The following is a 25,486-nucleotide window of genomic DNA, read 5'->3' on the forward strand; positions in this document are numbered from 1 at the left end:
ACAAAAATTATCAATGGAAATCAAATTTATTAACCCATGGAGGTCTGGATTTGGAGTCACACTCAAAATTAAAGTGGAAAAACACACTACAGGCTGATCCAACTTTGATGTAATGTCCTTAAAACAAGTCAAAATGAGGCTCAGTAGTGTGTGTGGCCTCCACGTGCTTGTATGACCTCCCTACAACGCCTGGGCATGCTCCTGATGAGGTGGCGGATGGTCTCCTGAGGGATCTCCTCCCAGACCTGGACTAAAGCATCCGCCAACTCCTGGACAGTCTGTGGTGCAACTTGGCGTTGGTGGATGGAGCGAGACATGATGTCCCAGATGTGCTCAATTGGATTCAGGTCTGGGGAACGGGCGGGCCAGTCCATAGCATCAATGCCTTCGTCTTGCAGGAACTGCTGACACACTCCAGCCACATGAGGTCTAGCATTGTCTTGCATTAGGAGGAACCCAGGGCCAACCGCACCAGCATATGGTCTCACAAGGGGTCTGAGGATCTCATCTCGGTACCTAATGGCAGTCAGGCTACCTCTGGCGAGCACATGGAGGGGGGTGGTATTCATGTGACCGCCGGTCAGCTGACCGACAGTCACATGACCTTCTCCGTGAGCCCGACGGCTCACTATCCCGATGGTCGGCATGCCGACCAACAGGGACTATTTCCACTCGTGGGTGTCCACGACACCCATAGAGTGGGAATAGAACTTGTGGCGACCGCAGGTCGCCACCGAGCCCACAGCGCAGCGAGCGCAGCGAGCCCGCAAGGGGCTTGCTGCACTCGCCCCTCCCCGCCGGGATCCCGGCGTCGGTATGCTGCCGGGATCCCGGCGTCGGTAAGGTGACCGGCGGTCAGGAGACCGCCGGTCACCAGTACTACACCCCATGGAGGGCTGTGCGGCCCCCCAAAGAAATGCCACCCCACACCATTACTGACCCACTGCCAACCGGTCATGCTGGAGGATGTTGCAGGCAGCAGAACGTTCTCCTTGGCGTCTCCAGACTCTGTCACGTCTGTCACATGTGCTCAGTGAGAACCTGCTTTCATCTGTGAAGAGCACAGGGCGCCAGTGGCGAATTTGCCAATCTTGGTGTTCTCTGGCAAATGCCAAACGTCCTGCACGGTGTTGGGCTGTAAGCACAACCCCCACCTGTGGACGTCGGGCTCTCATACCACCCTCATGGAGTCTGTTTCTGATCGTTTTTTAGTAGACACATGCACATTTGTGGCTTGCTGGAGGTCATTTTGCAGGGCTCTGGCAGTGCTCCTCCTGTTCCTCCTTGCACAAAGGCGGAGGTAGCGGTCCTGCTGCTGGGTTGTTGCCCTCCTACGGCCTCCTCCATGTCTCCTGATGTACTGGCCTGTCTCCTGGTAGCGCCTCCATGCTCTGGACACTACGCTGGCAGACACAGCAAACCTTCTTGCCACAGCTCGCATTGATGTGTCATCCTGGATGAGCTGCACTACCTGAGCCACTTGTGTGGGTTGTAGACTCCGTCTCAAGCTACCACTAGAGTGAAAGCACCGCCAGCTTTCAAAAGTGACCAAAACATCAGCCAGAAAGCATAGGAGCTGAGAAGTGGTCTGTGGTCACCACCTGCAGAACAACTCCTTTATTGGGGCTGTCTTGCTAATTGCCTATAATTCCCACCTGTTGTCTATTCCATTTGCACAACAGCATGTGAAATTGATTGTCAATCAGTGTTGCTTCCTAAGTGGACAGTTTGATTTCACAGGAGTGTGATTGACTTGAAGTTACATTGTGTTGTTTAAGTGTTCCCTTTATTTTTTTGAGCAGTGTATATACTTGCTTGGGACAGCTAAACTTAAAAAAAAAATCTGTTTCCAATTGCAGTCTTCATGAGCATATCAAACTATATTCTCCATTATGCCCAGCAACCGGATATCAGCATCACGTATCATGAAATAACCTCTGCAATTCCCCAAAAAAAGGCATATTACTGTATAACAACACAAGACCTTTGTGTCAAAATGAGCGTTGTGTGTCACGTAACACATGAGGGGATGGCATTACTTGGACAATTACAGTTGTCACTAGAGAGGACCACTATAGAAACCTAAAAAATTATATTGTAAAAATTCCAGCTCCCAGGCAGATACTCAATCTCCTATATAATAGCCCAGATCTGTGACTCTGTGCCTGTGTGTATAACGCTGGGCGTGGCTAGGAGCTCTCATTGAGTTAGCAGCAGGTCTATCACACCCAGTCCAGAGCTGATTGGGCGAGAAATGCCCTCCCACACAGGTTACATCCAATGGGAGGCTCTGCCCTTTGGCTGCTGTGTGTACCCAGAGCAGGATTAACCATGGGGCTGATGGAGCTGCAGCTCCAGGTCCACACCCCAAAATAGGCCTACTGCATCTGCAGCAACATACCCTCCAACAATTTACATGTAAAAATAGCTACAAATTCGCAAAGGAAGCGTGGCCATGGGTAAAGTGGCGTGGCCCCGCCCCTTTTCCTACACTTTCAATGGAAGTTTGGAGAGCCAAAAATTGGTACAGACCATAAAAAAAGGTACTGTACCTGCCAAAAAGGTACAGTTGGAGGGTATGCCACTGCATCTGCAGCAAGTCTCTGCGCTGTAGATAGGGGGAGGGAAATCCTTTTACTGCAGCATCCTATGTCCTGCAGTCCACCTGTTCCCTCTGGCATCAACAATCCCCACTCCCTAGCCGTGGTGCAGGTGGAACAAAAGCTGCTCCGGCTACCGGCATAGATGTGTATGAAAGCGGTGCAGCGGAAGGCTTTCATAGCCCTCCCTGTGCCGCATACTCTCTGAGCCCTGGGGCCTCCTCTGCCCAGGATGTCACAGAATTGTGTCCCCGCCACAGCCGAGCCAAGTTTCCCAGGGGCCCTGACTCCTCAACACAGCACCTGGGCTGCCGGCCTAGAAGCCCCAAGATGGCTGATGTAACGGATAGAGTAGGTGATATCGCGGAGAGTAATGTCTGGACGCTGAATCAATGTAAAAGATGACAGTGCTGTGCAGTGCAGTGGGTGTGCAGTGTCACTGGCACTGCACAGCACTCTCACCTTTTACATTGATTCAGCGAGTCAGTCAGTTCTGCCAGCCAGTCAATATCGTTAGCACCAGTGTCCCAATGTGCCACATTACAGGGAAGTAGATGCACTAAAAAAACTACAGCTCCCAGCAGGCCTTAGCGCCGAAGCATTCCGGCGCTAAGGGCTGCTGGGAGCTGTAGTGCATTGAGTGCATCTTCTTCCCTGTAAGGCGGCACGTTGGGACACCGGTGCTTACAATAGTGACTGGCTGCTTGGCTGCTGTGCGAGTCTCCAGGAGAGCCACTGCCAAAGGGAGGAAAGCAGCTTAGCTGCTTCCAGGAGGAGAAGCAGGAGAAACATGACCCGCCTCTCCCCCACTCGCAGTACCTCCAAGCCCCATCTGCAGCACCCCCACAAGCCCACTCCACCACCCACGGTGGCCCCGGACCCCCTCCCCCACCTGTGGCACCACCGCACCTGCCCCCACCCGTGGTGGCTCAGGACCCCCCACCCGCAACACCCCCACATCTGCCCCTACCCGCGGCTCCCCCGCAACCACTCCTCCCCCACCTGTGGTGGCTCTGGACCCTACCCGTGGCACCCACGCACCCGCCCCACTCTCACTCGTGACACCACCACACCAGCCCCTCCCCCACCTGCTCCACCCCCTCCCCCATCCACGTCTCCCCGACATCCGTCACTCCCCCAACCACAGCACCTACTAGATGATTCATCAGGCCCTGAGTGCGCTGTTCACGCCGTAGCAAGAGGCTACGACCCCTTAACCATCGCACGCCCTTTGTACATGCAATATGTAACCACTCACATAATTATGATTGGAGGTAATACTTCATATAATGCAAATATTGCATGCCACAAGGGCGTGCAAGGGTTAAGGAGGCGTAGCCCCTTACGACGGTGTGAAGAGCAACTGTAGGGCGGGATGAATCACCTAGTTGAACATACTGTAGGTTCTCAAGCTCGGTCCATCATGTTTCCCAGATTAAGCTGCATACACACAATTTGCTCCCAAACACTGGAAATCAGACAATGGTCATTCAGACAAACTGGTTAAATCTGTTTGATTTAACAAATTTATCCTAACAATTGTTTTTGTCCATTTTCCAGCATTTAGGAACAAATGGTTGATTGTTATTTGCTCCCATACATTACTAGATTTTTGTACCCACCAGACAGATTGGACAGTTAAATCATTAGGTGTGTACCCAGCAGTGATAGATTTCCCACTAGACACATGCCTAAGGGTTGCCACTTGCTGGGGGCGGCACAGCAGGTTACCCACCAGCCACATCTGAGCTGCTGGGCTGGCCCTTTTTTTGTATTTGGAGAGGTGAGGTGAAGTTTAGGCGGGAGGGGAGGGGACCTACATGGAATCGTGCAGGGCTGCTGTCAGAGGGAGAGGTGGAGCTGCTGCAGATCCAGGGCTAGAATGACAGAACTACTCTGCTGCATGTGTGTGTGTGTGTGTGTGTGTGTGTGTGTGTGTGTGTGTGTGTGTGTGTGTGCGTACAGGTACGTGTGTGCGCGCGCGCAGTTTGAGTAGTGGGGGGAAATGTGCAGGGGGTATGGGGAGAGCAGTGATGTGGGCAATGAGGTGTGATGGTGTAGTGAACTGGAGGAGCAGTAAGGTGAGAGGGGAGGAATTGGGACCCTTGGGGGGAGCAATGTGTGAGGTGGAAAGGGGCAGGGAAGTGAGATATAGAGGGATATGTAAAGGAGAGAGATGTGAAAGGGTTAATGAGAAGGCTATGGAGGGGCAATTAGGGAGATATAGAGGGAGGCAACAAGAGACAACTTTTTTTGGACATAGAGCGCCTAATAATGTTGTGCCTATAGACGGCTTGACCCCTAAATCTGCCTCTAGTACCCAGCTTTACCGACACATTTTTAACAGATCATAAAGGGGGGTATTGGATTACACACACTATTTTTGAAAAGTACTACTATAATGAAAGGTACTACTATGCTGAGGCTTCTAGAACTACTACAAGAAAATGAGAAATGCATGTGCACACGATATACACTAAACTCTTACAATTAACATGGAGTATAAATGAAGTTCTTAGCACAAATATGTGGGCCCATCCACCACATCCAGGTGAACTTCATTAGATGGGTCCCTAACATCTTAAAAGGTCCCCAAGTGGACCTAATTATTTGACTTGTGATTCTGTGAGACCTGGAAAATATAAACTGTTTGGGGCCTTGAGGACTGAGTTTGGGTACATATGCAATAAGAAACCATCACAAAACTATATGAGCCACATAAGACAATAAAGAATAAAAGTAGAACTTCAGCAGTAGATGATACTACAGCAATAAACTAACTCATAATTCACAAAACAGATCATATAAGCCGATTTTTAGAAAATATGATAAATTGAGGCAATGAGGTTATATTTCTATCTCCTCCTTTCCAAAGAGGTGGCACTTGCTGACTTGGCGTACATCTAAACTCTCGTATATGTCTGGCTTCTTTAAAATATCTTGCAACAGATGGCATTTTAATATGCAATAAAGTACTAGATATGCTTTCTTGATGGATGACATTGTGTAGGGCGTCCTTGATGTTTTGCCCATAGAAATCTTGGGGCAATGGCACAATATAATGTTTACTACATAATGACTCACGGGTCGTACTTTGTTCTGCAGTAAGTGTTTATCCTGAATTAGGTTATTTCAAAGTCTTACCAGCTATTAGGTTTTGCCAATTAATGCAGCCACCACATTTGTATACTCCCAAGTTGGGTGTATAATGATGTTTTTGACTAAAAGGTTTTTACAATTGTCACTTCTTTTGTGGCAAAATAATGGAGGTTTTTCCAAGCATTATCCAAAATTGTAGAAATAAACCAATGCTGCATGACTGCGTGCAGCCACCGAATATGTATTAACAAATGTAGGCCCCCATTTATCAAGCCTTGGAGAGTGATAAATAGCATGGTGATAAAGTACCAACCAATCAGCTCCTAACGTCCATGTCACAGACTGTGTTTAAAAAATGACCATTAGGAGCTGTTTGGCTGGTACTTTATCACCGTGTTATTTATCACTCTCCAAGGCTTGATAAATCTGGACCGTAATATGTTGATCATGCTCCTTCTTTCTACATAATTACTACTCATGACTAAAGTCCATACAATTGGATATAGCCAGTGCTCAGCTTCAATAGAATCATTACCTTGCTTGATAACATCTCCCCATATCATTAAGGACTTGAGGTAATTCAATTATATCCGAGGTAACGCACATTAATCAGCTGGGTTAAGAGCAATCACTTTGTAAGTGGTTTCGGGTGGAAGTTTTCAGCTATAAAAAAAGTGTTTTTATCAATGTTTTTGCTATATACTTTAGCGGAGTCATCTATACTTTACGTTAACAAACATGTATATTTTGAAATATCAGAATCATCTGTAGTATATTTATTTTCAAAAAGATACATAAATGTTTGGCCCCATCATAGTCCTTTGTAAGTAAAGAAAAAAACAAATGTTTACATTCATCAAATGATTTTTGTGAAGAATGGTACCAAGTAACAAAAGATAATTTATAGTAGGGCCTTCATGTAAGTAACTGGTGAAGATGGAGTCCCACACGGCATTCTTTCATGTCCATGGAGGATACTAGTTTATAAACTCACAATATCTCTTGTAGCCATAATGCATTTATCAGAAATATTCTTCAAATTACCCAGATGGTTAAAAAAAATCAGGTGTCATACACGTAAGATGAAATATTATTGGCAGCAGGTTAAAGGAATTATTCAAGAAATTGGGATTGCAGCTGACATGAGTGTGGTCCATCTGCCAGGAAGACCAATAATTTCTTCACGTGACTCTGTAGAGTCACGTGAAGAAATTATTGGTCTTCCTGGCAGATGGACCACACTCATGTTTGTCTATTTCTTGCTTTATATAACAAGTGGAGTGCCTAGACAGATTTCTTGGAAAGTTATGAGCCAAGATACAACTCAACAATACTGTAAAGGGCTATGCAACATTCTATGAGTATTCATGAGTATGCTTTTTTTCATGATTTCTATATTAATATCCAAAGATGCAATGCATAGTATACTAACATGACATTTAACAATACCTGATAATGATCATCATACAATTACACAATTAACCATTCGAGAGTGCATGGTCTGGGCCCAATACACCAAAGCAGTGTCGGAGTGGGGTATGAAGGTCCCACTTGGGGGAGGCAGTGGATGGGACCCATGTGTAGGAGTGTGGCCAACCACTAAAGAGGTTGGCTAACTATTAGATAGTGCATGGTCTGGGTCCCATACACCAAAGTCCAGTGCAGTATAATGTAACATACCGTATTTATTATAATGTATAATTCAGTTGCACAGTCTGGAACCTGATCCTAGTGGAGGAGGAGAGCCTTTCATGTAGTGGGGCCCACCAGGGGTTTCCCCTGTACCTATGTCTGACCCTGATCATGGTGACCCTTCTGGCTGAAGCCACAAATTGTGCATCGAGCAGTGATGGAGGGGGCTGCATTCCCTACACTGTGCACCAAACACCCCTCATCCGCATCTTCTACATGGGATCTTCTGGAGAGCTTCGCTAAAACATTGACAAGCATGGGTAAGCAGCAGCACAATTATTTGGGGAAATCAAGAACTTACAGAGCTGGGAATTACTCATAGCAGACACTGGGGTCTATGAACTAAGCCTTGGAGAAAGATAAAGTGGACGGAGAAAAGTTCCTGCAAACCAGCTCCTGTCATTGGCTTTATCTCCATCCACTTTATCTCCCTCCAAGGTTTAATACATAGACCCCAATGTATACTATTATCCATATTACATAAGTCTCAGCAAGTGTGAATCCCCACTATGATCTTGTTTCCATGTTCATTTGTGAACCTCATCTGATGGGAATTAGTTGTAATTCAGTTCTGTTTGCTATTGCCAATATGTTACATGAATTAACTCCTGTGAGCTCTTACTTAAAATAGCAATTACCGGCTTTGGCTCCCAGCGGCTGTGTAACTATGCCCTTATTGGGATTCAGTGACACTATATAATTGTATCCTTATCAAGTCTCATTGGAGCAACCTTTATATTGGCTGCCGGTTATGTCCTTTTGAGTTTTATGATTATATTGATCTATTTATAAAAATCAGGTCACAGAATATTCATGGGGCTTTTCATGAGCGCTTATTCCCAGCGCACAGCTGGATACAATTCTGTTATGATATAACTGATAGTCTGTTTCATAAAAAGGCCTTTTAACAGTGATAGGGAACACTATTGGTTTTATTAGCATTTATACAGTATGCCACAAACTATTGACACTATTTTACTATCTTTCTTTACTTTTACCCCCTTTATGTTTAACTGTAGAGATTTTAATCAGTACTGTTTTATGTCTTATTATACGATGGCTTACTTTTATCATAAGGAATTTATTAATAGTTCATACCTCCGAACATTCTGTCATGAAAAGGGTGTGTGGCTTTTTGGGAATGCCACGATAACGAGCCACGCCCCTGTTTCCATCAGTATGGGGGCATGGCCAGCGTTCTGTAAGTTGCTGCCCATGCCCCCTGTCACTCTCACCCAGTGAATAGATGCTGTGCACATCGTACATCATCTATTCGCTAAGCAGAGCAGTAGGTGTGAGAGGTCTCCCAACTGCACCCCCACCACGGGACACTGTGCCCCGCGGGTGGGACAGGGGAACAGTTCCAGAGAAATGGGACTGTTCTGCGAATAACAGGACAGTTGGGAGATATGATAGTTTCCCTGCAATGTGCGCATAACCACGGAATCAGTCACAGCCGTGTATGCGTCTTTTGCTGGTCATGCGCCTGCAACTTTATGCAGATTTCACTTCAAACCACTTCCCTGGTGTACAGCCGTGTGTCAGAGCGGGCTGAAAGACGCTCACATTAAGCACCTTATGGCAGGTACAGATTTTCCATCTGGTATGGCCTCCTATGTGATTGAATAAACATCTGTGTACACAAACACTACAACAACACGTGTGCGACACTCCTACAGCACACGCATAAAACTGTAATCTCTGTAAATCTGAATAGCCACATTCTAGTCACTGACCCATTGTCACTGTACTGCAGGAATCACAACTGTAAAGGTGGGTACACACTAGTCGATATGCTCTATGAGTGATGTTGCCTATAGTGTTTCCCCTCCCACGCCAGGGGGCGGTCGGCGGTAGTGCGTACCCAATGGGTGATATGCAAACCATATTGCTCAGTGATATCACGCCTTGGACACAGTGTCGTGCATGCAGTTTCTGCTGCCATATGTCCAGTGCTGCTGTATAAGTCCAGTCCAGTGTTGCTGTGTTGTGCTGCATCAGTCCAGTGGTGGTGTCTTGTGCTGCATCAGTCCAGTCACAGTGGTGGTGTCCTCTCTGTCATATGTCCAGTGCTGCTGTATAAGTCCAGTCCATTGCAGTGGTGCTGTGTTGTCCTGCATCAGTCCAGTTGTGGTGTCCCTGTGCTGCTGTATATGTCCCGTGGTACTGCCGTATATGTCCGGTGATACTGGCGTATATGTCCAGTGATACTACCGTATATGTCCAGCGGTACTGCAATATAAATCCTGTGATACTGCCGTATATGTCCAGTGGCACTGCCATACAGAGGCGTCACCGGGTGTGGTGACACCCGGTGCGCGCCCCTGATCTCCTGCCGTGATCGTGGCAAAAAGGGGGCGTGCCCTTGTTCTTAGGGGGCGTGGCTTCACGGGGATCCCGGAATCGTCACTCTGGGGGCGTGCCCAGCATCTCCGGAGATGCTGGGCTTCCCCCAGAGCCAGTCTCCATCCGCTGTCGGCTCCTCTTCTGTGACAAGAGCCGGGTGCTGTAGGAGACTTTCTCACTGCAGCACCTGGTTCCTGTCAGTGCGGAGGAGCTGACATTTGGTGTCACCCTCCTCCAGGCGTCACACCCGGGTGCGGGCCGCACCCGCCTTGTGACGCCACTGCTGCCATATACTTCCACTGATACTAACGTATATGTCCAGTGGTACTGCCGTATAAATCCAGTGGTACTGCCATATATGTCCAGTGGTACTGCCGTATAAATCCAGTGGTACTGGCATGTAAATCCAGTGATACTGCCATATGATTCCAGTGGAACTGCCGTATAATTCCAGTGGTACTGCCGTATAAGTCCAGTCCAGTGGTGCTGCCATATAAGTTGAGTGGTGCTGTCCTGTGCTGTATATTATTTACTCCAAATAAAGGGGTTATTAATATTTAATCCAAATAATTTTCACAGGGTTTGCCCTGTGTGGTGCAGAGGTATGCTATCCTGTACCGCATGTTGGCCCTCATTCCGAGTTGTTCGCTCGCTAGCAGATTTTAGCAGTATTGCACACACTAGGCCACCGCCCTCTGGGAGTGTATCTTAGCTTAGCAGAATTGCGAACGAAAAATTAGCAGAATTGCGAATAGAATGTCTTAGCAGTTTCTGAGTAGCTCGAGACTTACTCCTACATTGCGATCAGCTCAGCCCGTTTCGTTCCTGGTTTGACGTCACAAACACGCCCTGCGTTCGGCCAGCCACTCCCGTGTTTTATTCTGGCACGCCTGCGTTTTTCCGCACAGTCCCAGAAAACGGTCAGTTTCCGCCCAGAAACACCCACTTCCTGTCAATCACACTACGATCACTTCAACAATGAAAATTCTTCGTTCGGACGTGAGTAAATCTACTAAGTTTTGTGCTAAAATACTTAGCGCATGCGCACTGCGTACCATGAGCATGCGCATTTTTGCCTTAATCGCTCCGTTGCGAAAATCTGCAACGAGCGAACAACTCGGAATGAACCCCGTTGTTATATGACTCCAGAAAAATAATGGAGAACAAAAATTTGGAGGATAAAACAGTGAAAGGTCAAGAACCACGTACACCTAGTGCTGAAGCTGCTGCCACTAGTCATGACATAGATGATGAAATACCATCAACGTCATCTGCCAAGGCCGATGCCCAATGTGATAGTAGAGGGCATGTAAAATCCAAAAAGCCAAAGTTCAGTAAAAAGACCCCAAAAAATAAATTTAAATGGTCTGAGGAGAAACGTAAACTTGCCAATATGCCATTTACGACACGAAGTGGCAAGGAACAGCTAAGGCCCTGGCCTATGTTCATGACTAGTGGTTCAGCTTCACATGATGATGGAAGCCCTCATCCTCCCGCTAGAAAAATGATAAGAGTTAAGCTGGCAAAAGCACAGCAAAGAGGGGTGTAGTATGTGATGCCGGCGGTCGGGCTCCCAGCGGCTAGCATACAGGCACCGGAATCTCGACCGCCAGCATACCGACAGCTGGGTGAGCGCAAATGAGCCCCTTGCGGGTTCGCTGCGCTCGCCATGCTGCGGGCAGCTATCTATTCTCCCTCCAGGGGGGTCGTGGACCCCCAAGAGGGAGAAAAACTGTCGGTATGCCGGCGGTCGGGATTCCAGCGCCGGTATGGTGGTCGTCGGGAGCCCGGCCGCCCGGCCGCCAACAACCTGAAGACCACCCAGCAAAGAACTGTGCGTTCTGAGATGGTATCACAAATCCCCAAGGAGAGTCCAAGTGTGTCGGCGGTTGCAATGCCTAACTTTCCCAACACTGGACGGGGCTCCTTCCATTTGTATGCCCTCTGCAAGTGCTGGAAGTAGCACCCACAGTCCAGTTTCTGATATTCAAATTGAAGATGTCACTGTTTAAGTACACCAGGATGAGGATATGGGTGTTGCTTGTGCTGAGGAGGAAGTTGACGATAAGGATTCTGATGGTGATGTGGTTTGTTTAAATCAGGCACTGGGGGAGACATTTGTTGTCCATGGGATGAATAAGCCCATTTGTGATGTCTGGGCAAAATACCAAAAAAGCCACCTCTTCGGTGTGGAATTATTTCTCCACAAATCCGGACAACAGGTGTCAAGCCGTGTGTTGCCTCTGTCAATCTGTAATAAGTAGGGATAAGGATGTTAACCACCTAGGAACATCCTCCCTTATACGTCACCTGCTGCGCATTCATCAGAAGTCAGTGTCAAGTTGTGAAACTTTGGGTAAGAGCGTAAGCAGTCCACTGACACCTAAATCCCTTCTTCCTCTTGTACCCAAGCTCCTGCAAGCCACACCACCAACTCCCTCAACGTCAACTTCCTCCTCAGTCAGGAACGTCCGTAGTCCTGCAGGCCATGTCACTGGCAACACTGAGGAGTCCTCTCCTAACCGGGATTCCTCTGGAGGATCCTTGAGTGTAATGCCTACTGCTGCTGTTGCTGCCGCTGCTGTTGTTGCTGCTGGGAGTCAATCGTCATCCCAGAGGAGAATTCGGAAGACCACTTGTACTACTTCAACTAAGCAATTGACTGTCCAACAGTCCTTTGTGAGGAAGATGAAATATGACATCAGTCATCCTATTGCAAAGCGGATAACTGAGGCCTTGACAGCTATGTTGGTGTTAGACATGCATCCGGTATTCGCCATTAGTTCAGTGGAACTTAGAGAATTGATGGAGGTAGTGTGTCCCCGGTACCAAATCCCATCTAGGTTTCACTTCACTAGGCAGGCAATACCAAGAATGTACAGAGACGTCAGAAAAAGTGTCCTCAGTGTCCTAAAAAATGCAGTTGTACCCACTGTCCACTTAAACACGGACATGTGGACAAGTGGAACAGGGCAGACTAAGGACTAGATGACTGTGACAGCCCACTGGGTAGATGTATTGCCTCCTGCAGCAACAACAGCAGCGGCACCAGTAGTAGCATCTCGCAAATGCCAACTCGTTCATAAAAGGTTATGCTACTTGTCACCGCTTTCCGTAAGAGGCACACCGCTGACAACCTCTTACGGAAACTGAGGGACATCATTGCACAATAGCTTACCCCACTTAGACTCTCCTGGGGATTTGTGATATCGGACAATGCCACCAATATTGTGCGTACATTACATCTGGGCAAATTCCAGCATGTCCCATGTTTTGCACATACAATTAATTTGGTGGTGCAGAATTTTTTTAAAAATGACAGAGGCGTGCAAGAGATGCTGCCGGTGGCCTGAAAAATTGCGGGCCGCTTTCGACATTCAGCCACTGCGTGCCGAAGGCTTGAGCGCCAGCAAACACTCATGAACCTGCCCTGCCATCACCTGAAGCAAGAGGTGGTAACAAGGTGGAATTCAACACACTATATGCTTCAGAAGATGGAGGAGCAGCAAAAGGCCATTCAAGCCTAAACATCCACCTATGATAAAGGAGGGGGAATGCACCGGACTCAAGCACAGTGAAAAATGATTTCCGTCCTGTGCAAGGTTCTCCAACCCTTTGAACTTGCCACACGTGAAGTCAGTTCAGACACTGCCAGCTTTAGCCAGGTCATTCCCCTCATCAGGCTTTTGCAGAAGCAGCTGGAGAAATTGAAGGAGGAGCTAAGACAGAGCGATTCCGCTAAGTATGTGGGACTTGTGGATGGAGCCCTTCATTCGCTTTGCCAGGATTCAAGGGTGGTCAATCTGTTGAAATCAGAGCACTACATTTTGGCCACCGTGCTCGATGCTAGGTTTTAAGCCTACGTTGTATCCCTCTTTCCGGCAGACATAAGTCTGCAGAGGTTCAAAGACGCGCTAGTGAGAAAATTGTCAACTCAAGCGGAACGTGACCTGTCAACAGCTCCTCCTTCAATTTCTCCCACCACTGAGGCTGCGAGAAAAAGGATAAGATTTCCTAACCCATCCGCTGGCGGTGATGCAGGGCAGTCAGGAGCGAGTGATGACATCTGGTCCGGACTGAATGACCTGCCAACAATTACTGACATGTCTACTGTCACTGCATATGATTCTGTCACCATTGAAAGAATGGTGGAGGATTATATGAGTGACAGCATCCAAGTAGGCATGTCAGACATACATATGGACTGTATGTATACTGGCAGGAAAAAGAGGCAATTTGGATGCCCTTGCACAAACTGGCTTTATTTTATCTAAGTTGCCTCCCCCTCCAGTGTGCACTCCGAAAGAGTGTTTAGTGCAGCCGGTAACCTTGTCAGCGATTGGCGTACGAGGCTACTTCCACAAAATGTGGAGAAGATTATGTTCATCAAAATGAATTATAAATTCCTCAGACCTTTACCAGCAATTGACTCCAGAAAGTACACGTGGACCTGTGATGGTGGATTCCAGTGGGGACGAATTAATACTCTGTGAGGAGGAGGATGTACACACTGAAAGGGATGAGGAATCGGAGGATGAGGATGAGGTCGACATCTTGCCTCTGTAGAGCCAGTTTGTGCAAGGAGAATTGATTGCTTCTTTTTTGGTGGGGGCCCAAACAAACCAGTCATTTCAGCCACAGTCATGTGTCAGACCCTGTCGCTGAAATGATTTGTTTATTAAAGTGTGCATGTCCTGTTTATACAACATAAAGGTGGGTGGGAGGGCCCAAGGACAATTCCATCTTGCACCTCTTTTTCTTCTTTGCAACATGTGCTGTTTGGGGACTAGTTTTTTAAAGTGCCATCCTGTGTCGTATAAGTCCATTCCAGTGGTGCTGTCTTGTGCTGCATCAGTCCAGTGGTGGTGTCTTGTGCTACCAGTGATGGTGTCCTGTGCTGTATATTATTTACTCCAAATAAAAGGGATATATGTGTTGCTTAGATTAGTCATACAGCTACCTCATTGCACCTCTTTTACTTCTTTGCATGATGTGCTGTTTGGGGCCTAGTTTTTTTAAGTGCCATCCTGTCTGCAACTGCAGTGCCACTCCTAGATTGGCCAGGTGTTTGTGCCGCACACTTGTGTCGCTTAGCTTAACCATCCAGCTACCTCATTGCACCTCTTTTTCTTCTTTGCATCATGTGCTGTTTGGGGCCTATTTTTTAAATCTGCCATCGTGTCTGCCACTGCAGTGCCACTCCTAGATGGGCCAGGTGTTTGTGCCGTACACTTGTTTCGCTTAGCTTAGTCATCCAGCCACCTTGGTGCAACCTTTTGGCCTAAAAACAATATTGTGAGGTTTGAGGTGTTCAGAATAGATTGAAAATGAGTGGAATTTAATGTTATTGAGGTTAATAATGCCATAGGATCAAAATTACCCCCAAATTCTGTGATTTTAGCTGTTTTTATGTGTTTTTCAAAAACCATCCAGATCCAAAACCAAGACCAAAACCAAAACACGAAAGGGTGGTTTTGGCAAAACCAATCCAGATCCAACACACGAGCATGGAACCAGAACCAAAACCAAAACACAAAACACGAAAAGTGCCCGCTGCAACAAACCATGCTGCATTGCAAGGGGAGAAAATACATTCCTATTTTTTCTGTGCAGGGTAAATACTGGCTGCTTTTGCATGTAGCCCAAAATTGTAAGTCACACTTCACTTTAGATATCAGTTTGGAAACGCCCACCCAAACATAAATCTCTTGCATGTGTTACATCTGCCCTACCTACCTTGCAACATGGTCTTGCCTAGGTGCACAGTTACTTGCTTTTTTATTTCTTTACTTCCAAATCAGAATCAGGCCCTGTATACGAACGCAATCAGAACACATGTACCGTGTGCTCAACTCCTTCAACTTTGGCAAGGTGCACAACTCAGAATCAGGCCCAAAGCCTGCATAAATCACTTAATATTAATCCCAATAACAAATTATTCTCCAAATATTAAGCAACTCTCACCTTATTACCAAAGCCCACATAATGAATGGCGGAATTATCATAGGGCTCACTGCTGTATTTTTTTTAACATTTTTTGTTTTTAGTAAATTTGGTCAGATCACATTTCCCATTATAAGTATGGGAAATGTGATCTGGTTTACAAAAGAAAGTGAATTAAAGGGTTTGAAGCAGATTTTCACGAAAAACTGCTTCAAAAACCCCTTAATACATTCAGGTGACACTGAAATAATGTGAAAACACCCTTTTCACATTATTTTAGTTACATTTTTTTTTATAAATATGCCCCTATTTACTGTGTAATGCACATGTTGTTGCATCTTTTCTGTTAACCTTACCTATTCAGAGGGCCTGATTCTGAGATTTAGGTAAACCTGATGGCTTACGCACATCTCTGACTTCTGTGGGTCAGGGCATGCGCAAGACCCGATCTACTGATGTGCAGCGCGTTGTGTGATCGCTCACAGTCCCCCCTTAGTCGCAGCATAAGTGACATGCTGCGGCTTTTGGGAGGTGGAGCAGGGGTGGCGACGGGGACCGTTCTACAAAACAGGGGCATGTTGCAACACATAATACAGGTGCGGCTAAACCAAGAAATTTTGGCGCAGTACAAACGTTACAGTGGAGAAATACAGCGTATGCAGTATACTATTAGTGGTAGCAATGAGCAAGACATAATACATACAAAATCATCACCATTTCCCCTGTATCATTCATCATATCCATAATGGCTGCAATTTGTGGTACAATACATAGAAATATCATCATGTCCATCACTACTTCTGCTTATGCGCCTAATCAGAGATACTTTAGATACGCAGACCCAATAGTTTATATACGCGTTAAGTATGGAATGTCGGCGGCCAGGATCCCAGCAGTCAGCATACCGACGGCACTGTCAGTGTTCGGGATTCTGGCGTTGGCATCCTAACCACCAGGATCCCGACTGCCGTCAATGTAACCGCATCCCTTATATACATCTCCCATGTTTGTGGATCTGTGCATATGCAGTCCCATTTGGGAGCGGGAGGGGGGCGATGGTCAGTGTTACAGAAAACGGGGCGTGCCGAGGCCAGTGGCTGTGCCCAGAAGCGTGAATTACGCACCCATCCTGAGTAACCTGAAGGTAACTCAGATGATCCAATGCTGTGTGTGTGGATGCAGCATTTGATCACAAACGTCGCCAGCGGGCGTCTTTCTACTACCAACAAGGTTTACAAATGCGCCCCCCCCCCCCATAGATATAAGAAACACCAATTTGGCCGTGCTCTCGCTAAAATGGGCATGGCCTAGCTAAAAAATGGGCATGGCCTTGCAGGAAATGACTACCTTACACCCCAGTTTTTGATGCACCAACTGACCTCGGGCACCACAGGGAAAAAGAAAAAATCCACCATATTAAGCCCATTAGTAATGCCCCTTGCACCATATTATGCCACACACTGCAGTGCCCTGATACATTATGCCCTACAGTAAAGCTTCTAATTACTTTTAAATGACTTGTTCGTTGTCAAGGGTTTCACGTGCTGGGTGTCATGCTCGTTGCCACAGGTTTCATACTCTGGTACAGGTGTCATGCTCCTTGCCAGGGGTAATGCTCGTTTGCCAGGGGTGTGTAATGCTAGTTGCCAGGGGTGTGTAATGCTCTTTGCCAGGGGTAATGCTTGTTATCAGGGCTCAGGGATAATGCTAGTTTCCAGGGATGTGTAATGCCAGGGGTGCAAGGTGTGTGTAATGCCAGGCTTGGGGTGTGTAATGCCAGGGGTGTGTAATGTCAGGATTGTGTAATGCCAGGCCAGGAGTGTGTAATGTTTGTTGTCAGGGCTGTGTACAGGCTTACAGCCCACCAGCCTGCCAGCCGCCAGCCCACCAGGTGCTCCTCTTCTCCCCTGCCTCCCTGTCATAGTTATCTGCTCGGGGGGTGGGGAGGGGGGTTGGGGGGGGCGGAGTTTAGTGAAATTACACATTGCAAGTCATTCCGTGAAACTCAGCCCCCTGAGTGGAGTACTAATGACAGGGAGGAGGGGGAGCAGTGACAGGATATTGAAAAGTGCAGCGGCGGGTTCCCTGTGCGACTACACGGCTCGCCCGCCGCTAGAAATGGTACTGTCTGTATGTATTTAATAGCTACAGTATTTAATTGTTTGTATAGCGCCACACCACCAATTTATGCAGCACTGTACAGAGAATGTACAGTGCTGTATGTCATTCATATCAGTCCCCATTGGAACTTACAGCCTACATTCTCTAACATACAAGCACACACATAAATACTTAAACTCTTCAGAATCCAGTAAACCTACCATGTGTGTGGGAGAAAACCGGAATACAACATGCAAGCTCTAGGAAGATGGGACATGAATGGGAATTTAACTCATGACCTCCGTGCAGTGAGGCAATGATGTTAACCACTATACAATCTTGTTGCCTTTATATTTAGTTATGTTTTTTTCCTCTTTTTATATATTGTTACGTATACCTAATAAATCTATAGTATCTGCCGGATTTACACACAGAATTTACAAGAAGCCATATGCCTTTTGGGAAATAAGCACCGAACAGAAGTTGGTAAGCAAATAAAATATATATATATATGTTCAATAAATCCAAGGTTATATTGTTAGACAATGTTACTAGGGATTGAGTGCTGCTAGGGATTGAGTGCTTGGACTGAACATATGAGAATCAATGTCACGTGGTGAAGGAGAGAAGTATGATAGATAAGTGGTGGATGAAACAGAGGTGGACGACGTTGATGGCATTTCATCGTCTATGTCATGGATAGTGGCAGCAGCTTCAGCACTAGGAGGAAGTGGTTCTTGATCTTTTCCTATTTTATCCTCCAAATTTTTGTTCTCCATTATTTTGCTGGAGTTATATAACACAATATGCACTGGACATATGGCAGCAGAGTATACCACTGTGACTGCCTGGTCACTGGAATGACTGATGGCTGATGCACAGGACACTACCAATGGTCTGATGCAGGACAACACAGCAACACTGTAAGGGACTTGTTGTTATTATTATTATACGGCAGCAGTGGACATATGGCAGCAGAGTATACCACTGTGACTGCCTGGTCACTGGAATGACTGATGGCTGATGCACAGGACACTACCACTGGACTGATGCAGCACAATACACCCCCACTGAACTGATGCAGGACAACACAGTAGCAATGGACATATGGCAGCAAGAGGACACAACCACTGTGACTGGACAAATACAGCACAAGACACGGACACTGAGAGAATGAAGACACGTCCTCTCTCTACACTCTCCAAAGCCGGAGTGAAAATGGCTGGGACGCGTGGCTCCTTATATGGGATCCAAACCCTGCGAGAATCCGACAGCGGGATGATGACGTTTTGCCTCGTTCTGGTTTCCGAGTCAGGCGGGAAAACCCGAGCCTGACTTGGATCCGGGCTCAAATGGTTAAGTCCGGTACGGTTCGGTTCTCTGAGAACCGAACCCCGCTAATCTCTAATTAACGCTATTGGCTGCAGGGTGCTTGCTGGGAGTGTTCCTTGTATGCTCCAGGCAGCTCTGTAGTAGCGTTAGTGGCTTCAAGTGGCAACTCTGCGATAGTGGTAGTGCCTGCAGGGTGCCGGCCAGCAACATTCCTTTTATGTTTCGGGCAGCTCTGCAGTAGCACTACTGGGTACAGGGTGTCTGCCGGGAGACTTCCTTGGATTCTCTAGCCAGCACTGCAGAAGCGCTTGTGGCTACAGGGTGCCTGCCGGGAGTTCCTTGGATGATCCGGGCAGTCTGCAGTAGCGCTAGTGGCTGCAGGCTGCATTCCATGGATGCTATGGGCAACTCACCATGTTAGCATTATAACTTTAAACGTGATCGTAAAGCATCATATTTAATGTTATAATGCCAAAACGGTTAAAATGCTTTAACTAACATTGCAACCGTGCCGGCATAATGCAGATAGCATTCTCCTATATACATACTGTGGACTTATTGACCGACGATGAAGTATCTACTTTCCCTGTGTTGTGTCTATGGATGGCAAGGGCTGAGAATAAATGCCCTCTGTGTAACATGAATCTTTTTATAGCAGCAAAGTAAACTGAACTGAGAGAATGCAAAAATATCTTGGGCGGGAAGTAATGAAGTCCAAGTTTGGCGGCTGTGCGGGATGCCGGCTGAACGCTGAATTTTTTTTTAAAGGGGCAATCATGTACAAGACATGGTTTAGCCTTGTAAATGATTGCCCTTTTAAAAAAAACTTCTGAGTTCAGCCAACATCCCTCACGGGCACCATACTGGTACTTCATTACTTCCTGGCCCTCATGTCGGTTTTTCTGTAGCAGAGAATGTTCAGTCTAGTGGGGGAGGAAGTTTAATTGAGAAACTTTAATCTTAACACGTGATGACATGTTCAATAGTGCTTCTACTGTATATTACCATCAGAGCCCTAACCAATATGATGCCCTAGACCAGGCTTTTTCAACCAGTGTGCCGCGACCAGTGCAAGGTGTGCCGCGGAGCCAGAGCAGCATCCTCCACCTTCAGAGTGAATTGTTTGCCCGGGCTCTTCATAGAGGATTAGTCGTGCTCCGACTGTGACCTATGCCTTGCAGTGTGATATCATACGTCACGGACACTGCGTCTCACCACCCAGCCAGCCCACCCGCATACATATCTTCCAGTTCCTGCCTGCATCCACAGCTTTCCTTGCCCACCCACATCCACACCTGCCCGACCGCCCGCTGCTCAGTATTCGCAGCACTCCACTATGAACAGCCCCCACCACTGAGTGACAGGGAGGAGGACAGCTGACCGGTAGCGGCTAATATTTGTTATTTTATTTCTCCTGTGGGGAACAATAGGATTTATGTGGGGAGAATAAGGATTTATGGGGGGAATAATGTGAATGTGGGGAGCAATATGATTTATGTGGGGAGCAATATGATTGATTTATGTGGGGAACAATGTTATTGTATTTTCTGCGTAAGCCAATGTATGTGTGTTGGTTTTTTTACTGTGAGGGCCAATGTGTGTTTTTTTTTCCTGTGGGTGTGCCCTGGCAATTTTAAAATATTGTTCGGTGTACCGCGAGTAAAAAAAGGTTGAAAATCACTGTCCTAGGCATTTGCCTATTTTGCCTATGCCTAGGGCAGGCTCTGATTACCATGACCAGTACAAGCATGAAAGGTTCAGTGAAGAAGACTATGGCTAGCCTAGTTCCCAAAATGAAAGTAATGATCAGCTTAATAATGATAATGGAGGAACCACTGGAATAGGAGGAATGTGAGAAGGTGGCTGCAAAATACACCGTAGCATCAAACAAATGAAATCCAAGTCTGCATGATGTATAGTTTTACATATTATATATTTAAACTAATTTCAGCATGATGTTCTTTAAAGAGCCGCCGCAGTGATTTCCAGCAAAAAATTTGGTAATTAGATTGTTGTTGTTTTTTTGCAGAGTTGACAAACAAACTGTATACATTCATTTATGCTTCAAAGCCAATGAATTAAATGGAGACTGGAAAGTGGAGAGCTACAGTAAATGAGACTTGCAGATGGCGTGATAACATTTGGAGACAGGCAACTATACACAAGACTGCAATCGGAGAAAAGCAGCCGCTGACAAATTTTCTAATTGCATTCCACATGTCATTCTCTGATTCTTCCCTCTCCCGAATCAGCCTGGATAGACAGTTGGCTGTAGAATCATGTTTATTTAATCTGGGTGTGAAACTTAAACTTTAGCCTTATTAGCCTTATAGACTGACACGCTGTCCATATCCATCAGCTAGTGGAGTAACTAGAGACTCCTCGCATATAGGGGGTCATTCCGAGTTGATCGCTCGCTGACGATTTTCGCAGCGCAGCGATCAGGTGAAAAAACTGCATTTATGCGCATGCGTATGGGCCGCAATGCGCACGCACGACGTACGGGTACAAAGCCCTTTGTGGTTGCGCTCAGGTTCTAGCGAAGTTTTCAGTCGCACTGACGGGCGCAAGAAGATTGACAGGAAGGGGGCGTTTCTGGGTGTCAACTGACCGTTTTCAGGGAGTGTTTGCAAAAACGCAGGCGTGTCTGAAAAAACACAGGCGTGGCTGGGCGTTCGCTGGGCGGGTGTATGACGTCAAATCCGGACATGAATAGGCTGAAGTGATCGCAAACACTGAGTAGGTTCAGAGCTACTCAGAAACTGCACAAACTGTTTTTGCAGAGCTCGGCTGCACATGCGTTCGCACAGTTGGCATAGCGTTTGCACAGTTGCTAAAAACTGCTAGCGAGCGATCACCTCGGAATGACCCCCATAGTACTGCCTCTGCTAACCTGCTCTCCTCTTTACCCCTTACCCCCTCTCTATGGTATCACATTGCAGAATACAGTGGTATATGGCAGGATAGGGTAGTAATGCTAAATCAGCCGAGCATCCAATAATCAGGGCCTAAAGGAATATATTGACCTCTGTACAGACTGCACCTCTCAATTTAATCTTAAATTTTTGCTTTGGGTAAGGTAAAACATAATTAAATACAGTAATGATACGGTACCATGTACTTTCCCACTGCTATTCAGTATTCTCTAGGGGTTGTCAGGGTCCTTGCTAATAGTCCTACACCACATTCCATTCTGCTCTTCACCTTGGCCTTCTTGAAACAAGCTCTGCAGGTGTTGAAGGTTCTCCTCCATGAGCTTCACATTGACATGAATTTTTGAAACAGAGACTAGGGAAAGAGGAAAGTGGCTTGCAGTAGTTTGGGAGGGTATAATGTGCAACATGCAAAGGATTAGAGGGTACAATGTGAGAAATGGGGATGGTTGGAGGGGAATAATGTGCAGCATTAGGAGGAAGGGTGGCGTATAATGTGTGACTCGGGGATGGTTGGGGTGGTATAATATGCAACATGGGGAGGGTTTCGAGGGTATAATGTATGACATGGGGAGCGATAGTGGGGTATAATGTGTGACATCGGGGGAGATTTGGGGGCTATTATGTGGGACATGTAGAGGGTTGGGGGGTATAATGGGCAACATGGGGAGGTTTAGGGGGGTATAATGCACGACATAGGAAGGATTGGGAAGGTATAATATTCTACAAGAGGAGGGTTGTTGGGCTATAATGGGCAACATGTGGAGGATTGATTTGGTGTGATGTGCAACATGAAGAGGTTTGGGGGGTATAATGTGAGACATGGGGAGGGTGGGAGGTATAATGTGCAACATAAGGAGGGCTGTGGGGTATAATGTACAACATGGGGAAGGTTGGGGGGTATAATGTGTGACATGGAAAGGGTTGGTGGGCATAATGTGCAACATAGGGAGTGTTAAGGCGTATACTGTATGACATGGGGAGGATTGGGGGAGTAAAATGTGCTACATGGAGAGGATTGGGGGGTATAATATTCTACAAGAAGAGGGTTGGGGAGTATAATGGGCCACATGTGGAGGGTTGACAGGGTATAATGTGCGACATGGGGAGGTTTGGGGGCTATAGTGTAAGACATGGGGAAGGTTGAGAGGTATAATGTGTGACATCGGTATCTTTGTATATTGAACACCTTCAATTAATATAATATTGATATGTATAACTACATTTGTGTTTTTGATACTACTAAATGTTTAAAACATCTCCTAATATAGATGAACAAAACCATAGAATTGGATTGGCTTGCGGGTTGCCATGGTAACCGGAGTGTTATATTACATCATGCCTCCTTGGGTTTATGAGAGTTCTGGGATTGACTGTGAGCCCGATTGCGTGATGTATACCACATGACCGGATATATAGATGAGCGTTTCCCGTCATGTGATGTCCCGGACTGACGATGGAGCGCCCGGTCACGTGTTGCTTACTGCGTGACCGGATATAGCTTTGCGCATCCCGTCACGTGACGTTTGGAATCCGGTCACGTGATGTTGATCATGCGATTATCCCGAACCTATTGGAAAGTTATAATATATTATGATTGGGTGAACTCCGATCACATGACCTTAACAGTCACGTGACCGGCGATACGAAGCAAAGTGAGTGTATTAAAATATAGATAAAACTCTGTCAATCATTGTATTTATTTAAATCTATATAGGTATTTTACTATTGGGACCAGTAAAGACTCTTCATTTTACTAACAATGTATTATTTCGAACGGTTTATTTTTGAGGATATGTGTCAGGTGTAATGAGTTATGCCACTCAATAGAGTATAAAAAGGCCTTTATGATTGCCACCACATGCATGCACCTGAGGAAGCTGGATTTGAGACACTAGCGAAACGCGTTGAGCCCTTTCCACACCTACCTGTTCTTTGGAATTACTGCACATGGTTGCAACCATTGGTCACTCCTGCACTATTGGGACTCTTTTATTTGGTGCCCGATCCTCTGGATGTGGTCCTAGCTGGAACCGGACGAACTCTGTTTAATATTCTTGAGGTGGACACCCCACTTATTTTGATCACTGAGAACACTTCATGACTGCAAAGCTATCGGAACTATGCAAAAACAGCCGATTAATGAGGTATTTTCCAGTGAAAGTAATCCTATTTGAGTGAATCCTAGCCAGCACTTGTGGAATATCATACCTGCAGTATCAATTCACCTATACAGGTCATTAGTGTGGCATTTTATAATTTTTATAAAGAATTTTTTTTTGTGATTCTTTTAAACTATGTGTATACAATAAATGTGTATTTTTTTATAAACCGTTCGGATGATTATTTAATACTCTTATACTTCATTAACAGCAAGCGCTGGTAAAACTCCCTTTCTGTCTTTTACTATATAGGGGAATTTACCTTCCCCATACCAGCTGCTATTGGTAGCGCACCCTAAACATACTTTTCCTTTTACAGTGACATCGGAAGGGTTGGGAGTATAACGTTCAACATGGGGAGGTTTGGGGGCTATAATGTAAGACATGGGGAGATAATGAGCAACATGGGGAGTGTTAAGGCATATAATATGCAACATAGGGAGTGTTAAGGCGTATAATCTATGAAATGGGAAAAATATGGGGGATATAATGTGTGACATGGGGATGGTTGGGGGCAGGGCTTAAAGTGGTCTTGGAGAGGTGGTGGAACTCATATACCCTGCCACCTACCCCCCAACCCTCCCCTCTCATTAACTGGAGCCAGGGCCATTGCTAGGGTTTTCAGCACACCCCTGCAAACTATAAATTAGTGCCCTACTTCCCATACTTTATAAAGGGACATTGATCTCACAAAAAAAGCAGCGTGATCACACAATAGTACCCCCAATTTAAATTATACCACACAGGAGCACAATCTTATTTACATTACACTGCATGCAGTGCCCCTTATATACAATGCCCACAGTAGTGCCCCTTATACACAATTCCCATAGTAGTGCCCCTTACACATAATACCCACAGTTGTAGTGCCCCTTACATATAATGACCACTGTAGTGCTGCTTATACACATAATGCCCACAGAAGTGCCGGTTATGCACAAAATGCCCACAGTAGTAGTGCTACATATATACAGAATGCCCACAGACACAGCATGTGTGTAAGTACCAGTAGAGGTGGGCTGTTGGTGGAGACGGAGCCACCAGGACCTGAGGAAGGGGGAGGTGTCTGCAGCTCATCAGTAACACTAGCGCCACCTACTATACATCATCTATTGACATAAGTGATGGGCAGGTTTTTCTGTTGGAATTACTGTGCAGGGCCATTGAGGAGGTGGAACTAGTTCCCCCTACCATTACAGGTGGTGGAACTCAGTTCCACCTCGTGTCCCCCCCCCACTTTAACCCCTGGTTGGGGGTATAATGTGCGACATGAGGAAGG

The 25,486-nt window shown here is 46.4% G+C and overlaps 1 long non-coding RNA gene across 1 annotated transcript in view; it reads right to left on the reverse strand.

Annotated features, from left to right (window-relative positions):
* The window catches only part of LOC134933337 (uncharacterized), a 177,065-nt gene that overhangs the window by 141,278 nt on the left and 10,301 nt on the right, over positions 1-25,486 (reverse strand). Inside the window, exon 3 of the long non-coding RNA XR_010179675.1 lies at positions 6,235-6,362. This is a non-coding gene — a long non-coding RNA (uncharacterized LOC134933337). The remainder of the gene's footprint in view (positions 1-6,234; positions 6,363-25,486) is intronic.

Source organism: Pseudophryne corroboree, chromosome 6 (assembly GCF_028390025.1).
Source record: "Pseudophryne corroboree isolate aPseCor3 chromosome 6, aPseCor3.hap2, whole genome shotgun sequence".
NCBI classification, from domain to species: domain Eukaryota; kingdom Metazoa; phylum Chordata; class Amphibia; order Anura; family Myobatrachidae; genus Pseudophryne; species Pseudophryne corroboree.